The following is a 10,153-nucleotide window of genomic DNA, read 5'->3' as shown; positions in this document are numbered from 1 at the left end:
TTCTTCAAGTCCAGCAAAGCTTTCCAGGTGGCCTCTCCCCTACATGTCAGAGGCCCCATGCTCAGGAAGCCAGACTGGCCAGTGGCCCCCAGCAAAGCTTCTGGATGGTGTCACACACAGCCAGTTCCCTTGCTTTTGCACAGCACCACCCCCGCCCGCGTTTTTGCATAAACTTGGTGAATGAGTGGGAGGCTCATTAATCTTACAGAAACTGGCTTTGAAGTGGGAAGAAGAGAAGCAGGAATTTGAGCACTTTTCAAACTTGGGAAAGCCCCTTTCCCTCGATGCACCCTCATCAGAAAGATGATCATGCCAGCCTCTCAAGATCTTTCCATGCTGACATTTCAGTATCACAAGAATTGTCTATGCTTATGTTCAAGCCCTGGCCTAAAGCCATCTACCTATTCCATGCCTTTGGAGTACCATGATGCTGGCCAATGGGAAAGTTTTAAATTGGGTGCTATTAACGTGACATCATAGGGACCAGCCATTGAAAGAACAAAGTGCGGGCTTCCCTGGTGGCGCAGTGATGGAGAATCCGCCTGCCAGTGCAGGGGACATGGGTTCGAGCCCTGGTCTGGGAAGATCCCACATGCGACGGAGCAGCTGGGCCCGTGCGCCACAACTACTGAGGCTGTGCTCTGAAGCCTGTGAGCCACAGCAACTGAGGCCCGCGCACCTAGAGCCCGTGCTCCACAACAGGAGAGGCCGCCGCAATGAGAGGCCTGCGCAATGCGGCGAAGAGTGGCCCCCGCTCGCCGCAACTAGAGAAAAACCCGTGCGCAGCAACGAAGACCCAGTGCAGCCAAAAATAAATAAAATTATTAAAAAAAAAAAAAAAAAAAAAAGCTCAAAGTGCCCTTTACTCCTGATGCAGTGGTCGTCAGGACTGATCAGTCATGGATGCCTTTTTGTGCCCCCCAACCCCATCAGTTCCTTTCTCAGTGGCTAGCTGACCCCTGGGGAACCAGTCATAAAGGGGGGAATGTGACTTCCTCCAGGTGTCTCCGAGAACCCCAGCTGGGGTCTGCAGTGCCCTGGGAAGTCCTTAAATCATCCCATTTGGAATGGTAATTTGCATGTCTGGAAAAGGGCTCCACTTGGTTCCAACCTGCCCCCCACCTCCCCAAGTGGTACAACTCTCCTCAGAGCATATTCTCCAGTGGACCCAAGAATGCTTTCTACAAAAGACACCTTTCTTTCAGCTGTTTCCCCTTAGGCCAGCACATAGAATTAAAGGGGGGAGATGGCAAGCATTTTCTGGGTCCTGACCAATATATGTATTTTCTGACATTTTAATTTGGTTATAAAACAATAAAAGGTGTTAACTTTAAGTGTGTCCTGATTTTTTCTCCTTCATATTTTCATGGATACCTGGTGTTTTAGAGGAAAATGGAAAGAAGGCAAGACCAAGAGAGGCAGACACAAGAAACAAATAGTGAGCAATATATTACTTTCCTTATTGTCTTGCAAAGAAATTCAAATGAAAGGAAACTCTTTAAATGAGCAAACATTAAAGGACTAGGAAGGCACTGATAAAACTGGTCCTTTTCATTTAATGAGTATAATCTGATAAAACTCTGGAAAGCATTTGGAATCAAGTTTTTATCTTCTAGTAGCTTATTAAATTCCCTCAAAATGATATAGATGTGAAGACATGCACTGCAGTCTTTTTTATACTAACATTTCAAACAGTTTTACTGCCCAACAATAGAGGAATGGTTAAGTAAATCAGCTCACTTTTCCCCATACCCCCCAGCAGGACTCACTCTGCATCAGGACTGAACCCTCCCTTCCCACTTAGAGAAGTCCCTGAAAGGACCGGGGAGGTTGGGAGAGGGGGTGGGGGTGTGTAAACCATGAACGTGAGCATCTTCATTGGTGGTCAGAGAAAGGGTTCAGCGGTGGTCACTGGGAGAAGGAGGCAAAGCTATCACCTCAGCCGCTTCTTGGCTTCATGTGAAAACATCTGGTCCAGAACCCAAAATGGGATTCAGGAGGCCTGGGCCTCTGCTATTGGTCACAGGTCACCTACTATCTGTAAAAAGGGACCTGAATTCAAGCTCTCAGATCCCCTTCTGATCTAAAACTGATTCTTTTCTAAAGTCCCAATCTGATCACATCACTCCTAGCTAAAACTTTCAAAGGCTCCCCCGAATTGCTATTAGTATCAAGGGCAAACTGTAATTGAGCAAGACCCTATGTCGCCTTCCCAGGACAGAATGTCCTCCACCTGCCTCTTGTCTGTAGAAAACCTTTAGCTTCCTAGGCTTTCCCCCAGTTCCAAAGAAATTTAATCAGAGAAGTGAGAAAACACAGAAAGAAAGGAAAACAGTCAAGCAACACAAAATAATAGCTAAGCAAATAATAGCTAAACTAAGTCAAAGACCTTTAGCTCCTCCTCAAGGGCTATAGATAATATTCTGAGCCACGTCCTTTGAGCTGTTTTGCAGATAATGAAACCCTCACCAGGTGGAAGAAGTTAACTGTATGCTGCCCACAAGCACGTAGACCCCAGACCCGTTAGAACCAGAAGGTTGATGATGTTAACTCCTGGTCACCTCAACAGCAACCAATCAGAAGACTGTCCACAGGTTGATCATGCACCCTGCAACCCTCTCCCTCACCCGGTCTTAAAAAACCTTTCCCTGAAAGCCTTCGGGGAGTTTGGGCCTTTTGCGCACTAGCTGCCTGGTCTCCTTGCTTTGCGCCTGCAATAAGCACTGCACTTTCCTTCACCACAACCCAGTGTAAGTAGATTGGTTTTACTGCTCATGGACAAGTGGACCCAAGTTTAGTTTGGCAGCGAAACCTCCCACTGTGCTCTACCTCAGGGCCTCTTCTCTCTAACTTTTCAGACACAGGCCAAACTCCTTTGTTCTCAATGGCCCTCACACATGCACTTTCTTGCAAGTAACCCCTTCTCCACACTTGACTGTTACTCAACCCTTGCGTCCTAATTGTAATGTTATTTCCTCAAAGAAGCTACCCTGTGGGCTTCCCTGGTGGCTCAGTGGTTAAGAATCCGCCTGCCAATGCAGGGGACATGGGTTCGAGCCCTGGTCCGGGAAGATCCCACATGCCGCGGAGATACTAAGCCCGTGCGCCACAACTACTGAGCCTGCGCTCTACAGCCCGTGAGCCACAGCTACTGAGCCCACATGCCACTGAGCCCACATGCCACAACTACTGAAGCCTGTGCACCTACAGCCCATGCTCCACAACAAGAGAAGCCACCGCAATGAGAAGCCCGTCAACACAACTAGAGAAAGCCCGCGCGCAGCAACGAAGACGCAATGCAGCCAAAAATAAATAAATAAAATAAATAAATTGAGAGATTGGTTCAAGACGGCGGAGTAGAACGACATGCTCTCACTCCCTCTTCACTCACTTCCGTGAGAGCATCGGAATCACAACCAACTGCTGAACAATCATCGACAGGAAGACACTGGAACTCACCAAAAAAGATACCCCAAATCCAAAGACAAAGGAGAAGCCACGATGAGACGGTAGGAGGGGCGCAATCACAAAAAATCAAATCCCATAACTGCTGGGTGGGTGACTCACAAACTGGAGAATACTTATACCACAGAAGTCCACCCACTGGAGTGAAGGTTCTGAGCCCTACGTCAGGCTTCCCAACCTGATGTCCAGCAACGGGAGGAGGAATTCCTAGAGAATCAGACTTTGAAGGCCTGCGCGATTTGATTGCAGGACTTCGACAGGACTGGGGGAAACAGAGACTCCACTCTTGGAGGGCACACACAAAGTAGTGTGCGCATCGGGACACAGGGGAAGGAGCAGTGACCCCACAGGAGACTGAACCAGACCTACCTGCTAGTGTTGGAGGGTCTCCTGCAGAGGCGGGGTGGGGGGGTGGCTGTGTCTCACTGTGAGGACAAGGTCACTGGCAGCAGAAGTTCTGGGAAGTACTCCTTGGCGTGAGCCATCCCAGAGTCCACCATTAGCCCCACCAAAGAGCGGGTAGGCTCCAGTGTTGGGTCGCCTCAGGCCAAACAACCAACAGGGAGGGAACCCAGCCCCAACCACCAGCAGACAAGCGGATTAGGATTAAAGTTTTACTGAGCTCTGCCCACCAGAGCAACAGCCAGCTCTACCCACCACAGGTTCCTCCCATCAGGAAACTTGCACAAGCCTCTTAGATAGCCTCATCCACCAGAGGGCAGACAGCAGAAGCAAGAACTACAATCCTGCAGCCTGTGGAACAAAAACCACATTCACAGAAAGACAGACAAGATGAAAAGGCAGAGGTCTATGTACCAGATGAAGGAACAAGAAAAAACCCCAGAAAAACAACTAAATGAAGTGGAGATAGGCAACCTTCCAGAAAAAGAATTCAGAATAATGATAGTGAAGATGATCCAGGACCTCAGAAGAAGAATGGAGGCAAAGATCGAGAAGCTGCAAGAAATGTTTAACAAAGACCTAGAAGAATTAAAGAACGAACAAACAGAGATGAACAATACAATAACTGAAATGAAAAATACACTAGAAGGAATCAATAGCAGAATAACTGAGGCAGAAGAACAGATAAGTGACCTGGAAGACAGAATGGTGGAATTCACTGCTGCTGAACAGAATAAAGAAAAAAGAATGAAAAGAAATGAAGACAGCCTAAGAGACCTCTGGGACAACATTAAATGCAGCAACATTCATATTATAGGGGTCCCAGAAGGAGAAGAGAGAGAGAAAGACCAGAGAAAATATTTGAAGAGATTATAGTCGAAAATTTCCCTAACGTGGGAAAGGTAATAGCCACCCAAGTCCAGGAAGTGCAGAGAGTCCCACACAGGATGAACCCAAGGAGAAACAGGCCCGGACACATAGTAATCAAACTGGCAAAAATTAAAGACAAAGAAAAATTATTGAAAGCAGCAAGGGAAAAACGACAAATAACATACAAGGGAACTCCCATAAGGTTAACAGCTGATTTCTCAGCAGAAACTCTACAAGCCAGAAGGGAGTGGCATGACATATTTAAAGTGATGAAAGGGAAGAACCTACAACCAAGATTAATCTACCCGGCAAGGATCGCATTCAGATTCAATGGAGAAATCAAAAGCTTTCCAGACAAGCAAAAGCTAAGAGAATTCAGCACCACCAAACCAGCTCTACAACAAATGCTAAAGGAACTTCTCTAAGTGGGAAACACAAGAGAAGAAAAGGACCTACAAAAACAAACCCAAAACCATTAAGAAAATGATAATAGGAACATACATATCGATAATTACCTTAAACGTGAATGGATTAGATGCTCCAACCAAGAGATACAGGCTCGCTGAATGGATACAAAAACAAGACCCATATATATGCTGTCTACAAGAGACCCACTTCAGACCTAGGGACACATACAGACTGAAAGTGAGGGGATGGAAAAAGATATTCCATGCAAATGGAAATCAAAAGAAAGCTGGAGTAGCAATACTCATATCAGATAAAATAGACTTTAAAATAAAGAACGTTACAAGAGACAAGGAAGGACACTACATAATGATCAAGGGATCAATCCAAGAAGAAGATATAACAATTATAAATATACATGCACCCAACATAGGAGCACCTCAATACATAAGGCCGCTGCTAACAGCTATAAAAGAGGAAATCGACAGTAACACGATAATAGTGGGGGACTTTAACACCTCACTTACACCAACGGACAGATCATCCAAACAGAAAATTAATAAGGAAACACAAGCTTCAAATGACACAACAGACCAGATAGATTTAATTGGTATTTATAGGACATTCCATCCAAAAACAGCAGATTACACGTTCTTCTCAAGTGTGCACGAAACATTCTCCAGGATAGATCACATCTTGGGTCACAAATCACGCCTCAGTAAATTTAAGAAAATTGAAATCATATCAAACATCTTTTCTGACCACAATGCTATGAGATTAGAAATCAATTACAGGGAAAAAAAACGTAAAAAACACAAACACATGGAAGCTAAACAATACGTTACTAAATAACCAAGAGATCACTGAAGATATCAAAGACGAGATCAAAAAATACCTAGAGACAGAAGACAATGAAAACACAATGATCCAAAACCTATGGGATGCAGCAAAAGCAGTTTTAAGAGGGAAGTTTATAGCAATACAATCCTACCTCAAGAAACAACAAACATCTCAAATAAACAATCTAACCTTACACCTAAAGGAACTAGAGGAAGAAGAACAAACAAAACCCAAAGTTAGTAGAAGGAAAGAAGTCATAAAGGCCAGAGCAGAAATAAATGAAATAGAAACAAAGAAAACAATAGCAAAGATCAATAAAACTAAAAGCTGGTTCTTTGAGAAGATAAACAAAATTGATAAGCCATTAGCCAGACTCATCAAGAAAAAGAGGGAGAGTACTCAAATCAATAAAATTAGAAATGAAAAAGGAGAAGTTACAACAGACATGGCAGAAATACAAAGCATCCTAAGAGACTACTACAAGCAACTCTATGCCAATAAAATGGACAACCTGGAAGAAATGGACAAATTCTTAGAAAGGTATAAACTTCCAAGACTGAACCAGGAAGAAATAGAAAATATGAACAGACCAAACACAAGGAATGAAATTGAAACTGTGATTAAAAATCCTCCAACAAACAAAAGTCCAGAACCAGATGGCTTCACAGGTGAATTCTATCAAACATTCAAAGAAGAGCTAACACCCATCCTTCTCAAACTCTTCCAAAAAATTGCAGAGGAAGGAACACTCCCAAACTCATTCTATGAGGCCACCATCACCCTGATACCAAAACCAGACAAAGATACTACAAAAAATGAAAATTACAGACCAATTTCACTGATGAATATAGATGCAAAGATCCTCAACAGAATACTAGCAAACAGAATCCAACAACACATTAAAAGGATCATACACCATGATCAAGTGGGATTTATCCCAGGGATGCAAGGATTCTTCAAGATACACAAATCAATCAACGTGATACACCATATTAACAAATTGAAGAATAAAAACCATATGACAATCTCAATAGACGCAGAAAAAGCTTTTGACAAAATTCAATTCCCATTTATGATAAAAATTCTCCAGAAAGTGGGCACAGAGGGAACCTACCTCAACATAATAAAGGCCATATACGACAAACCCACAGCAAACATCATTCTCAATGGTGAAAAACTGAAAGCATTTCCTCTAAGATCAGGAACAAGACAAGGATGTCCACTCTCACCAGTATTATTCAACATAGTTTTGGAAGTCCTAGCCACGGCAATCAGAGAAGAAAAAAATACAAAAGGAATACAAATTGGAAAAGGAGAAGTAAAACTGTCACTGTTTGCAGATGACATGATACTATACATAGAGAATCCTAAAGATGTCACCAGAAAACTACTAGAGCTAATCAATGAATCTGGCAAAGTTGCAGGATACAAAATTAATACACAGAAATCTCTTGTACTCCTATACACCAATGATGAAAAATCTGAAAGAGAAATTAAGGAAACACTTCCATTTACCACCGCAACAAAAAGAATAAAATACCTAGGAATAAACCTACCTAGGGAGACAAAAGACCCGTATGCAGAAAAGTATAAGACACTGATGAAAGAAATTAAAGATGATACAAACAAATAGAGAGATATACCATGTTCTTGGATTGGAAGAATCAATATTGTGAAAATGACTATACTACCCAAAGCAATCTACAGATTCAGTGCAATCCCTATCAAATTACCAATGGCATTTTTTGCAGAACTAGAACAAAAAAATCTTTAAATTTGAATGGAGACACAAAATTCCCCGAATAGCCAAAGGGGTCTTGAGGGAAAAAAACAGCTGGAGGAATCAGACTCCCTGACTTCAGACTATACTATAAAGCTACAGTAATCAAGACAATATGGTGCTGGCACAAAAACAGAAATATAGATCAATGGAACAGGATAGAAAGCCCAGAGACAAACCCACGCACCTATGGTCAACTAATCTATGACAAAGGAGGCAAGGATATACAATAGAGAAAAGACAGTCTCTTCAATAAGTGGTGCTGGGAAAACTGGACAGCTACATGTAAAAGAATGAAATTAGAACGCTCCCTAACACCATACACAAAAATAAACTCAAAATGGATTCGAGACCTAAATGTAAGACCGGACACTATAAAACTCTTAGAGGAAAACATAGGAAGAACACTCTTTGACGTAAATCACGGCAAGATCTTTTTTGACCCACCTCCTAGAATAATGGAAATAAAAATAAAAATAAACAAACGGGACCCAATGAAACTTAAAAGCTTTTGTAAAGCAAAGGAAACTACAAACAAGATGAAAAGACAACCCTCAGAATGGGAGAAAATATTTGCAAACGAATCACCGGACAAAGGATTAATCTCCAAAATATATAAACACCTCATGCAGCTCAATATTAAAAAAACAAACAACCCAATCCAAAAATGGGCAGAAGATCTAAATAGACATTTCTCCAAAGAAGACATACAGATGGCCAAGAAGCACATGAAAAGCTGCTCAACATCACTAATTATTAGAGAAATGCAAATCAAAACTACAATGAGGTATCACTTCACATCAGTCAGAATGGGCATCATCAGAAAATCTACAAACAATAAATGCTGGAGAGGGTGTGGACAGAAGGGAACCCTCTTGCACTGTTGGTGGGAATGTAAATTGATACAGCCACTATGGAGACCAGTATGGAGGGTCCTTAAAAACCTAAAAACAGAATTACCATATGACCCAGCAATCCCACTACTGGGCATACACCCAGAGAAATCATAATTCAAAAAGACACATGCACCCCAATGTTCATTGCAGCACTATTTACAATAGCCAGGTCATGGAAGCAACCTAAATGCCCATCGACAGACGAATGGATAAAGAAGATGTGGTACATATATACAATGGAATATTACTCAGCCATAAAGAGGAACAAAATTGGGTCATTTGTAGAGACGTGGATGAATCTAGAGACTGTCATACAGAGTGAAGTAAGTCAGAAAGAGAAAAACAAATATCTTATATTAACGCATATATGTGGAACCTAGAAAAATGGTACAGATGAACCGGTTTGCAGGGCAGAAATTGAGACACAGATGTAGAGAACAAACGTATGGACACCAAGTGGGGAAAGCGGCAGAGGGGTAGTCGTGGTGGTGGTGGTGGGATGAACTGGGAGTTTCGGATTGACATATATACACTAATATGTATAAAATGGATAACTAACAAGAACCTGCTGTATAAAAAAAATAATAAAATTAAAAAAAAAAAAAAAAAAGCAAGCTACCCCGCAACCTGGGTTAGGTTTGGGGCTCCCGTGTACTCTCTTCATAGCTCTTATAATCTGACTATTTGTAAAATCAGGTAATGCTGGTCTTCCCAGTTAAAACTATAAATTCCACAAGCAACGTGTTCTTTACTTAACGCTAATGCAATATTTATTTCTCAATTAAATGTATGCATTTTATTCTAAGATAAGCCTCCTGACAGGGAGGGATCATGGATTAGCATATAGACAGAAGCATTTACACTCTAGACAAGCCCATAGATTAGCTTAATCATCCAGTCTGTTTAATTCTCACTAGACAGAGTCTAGAAAAAAAGAGCTTGCTTTTAAAAACTGGAAACAGCTAGCTCTAACTAGGTGAAATGGAACTGAAATGACACCACTCATACCTTGAGAGTAGTGGTTGGGAGGGAAGGCTGGGTTCTGAAAAGGTACAGTCAGCCAATACAGTAAGAGCAATTAAGAGACCTACATTTGAATCCTGGCTCTGCCTCTTCCTAGCTGTGCCTCCTCCGGCAGAGGTATTTAGCCTCTCTGAGCCTCAGGTTCGTTCATCAATGGGGAATAATAATCACATCTACTCCATAAGGACATTGCTAGAATTAACGAAGTAACGAGTGTAAAAGGTACAAGGTACAATGCTTGGCATACAAGGCACACTTAATAAATATTAACTGTTATTAGTTCTCAGGATGTTAACGGTAAGTCCTCTCCTTATTCAGGCCCTAGTGGCCCCTCTCTGAGGGGCCTATGTGTAAATGCAAGGAAAGGACAGAAAACTAAGGCGCAGTCCCAGCTCTCCCGGAGTCAATACCGGGCGATTTTGCACCTATGGCAGCCAGGGGGTACGCGTTAAGGTAGGAAAAAAACTCCACA

This window comes from Eschrichtius robustus, chromosome 20 (assembly GCF_028021215.1).
Source record: "Eschrichtius robustus isolate mEscRob2 chromosome 20, mEscRob2.pri, whole genome shotgun sequence".
Classification (NCBI taxonomy): domain Eukaryota; kingdom Metazoa; phylum Chordata; class Mammalia; order Artiodactyla; family Eschrichtiidae; genus Eschrichtius; species Eschrichtius robustus.
The sequence above is the reverse complement of the archived record's forward strand: the minus strand, read 5'-3'. Positions refer to the sequence as shown.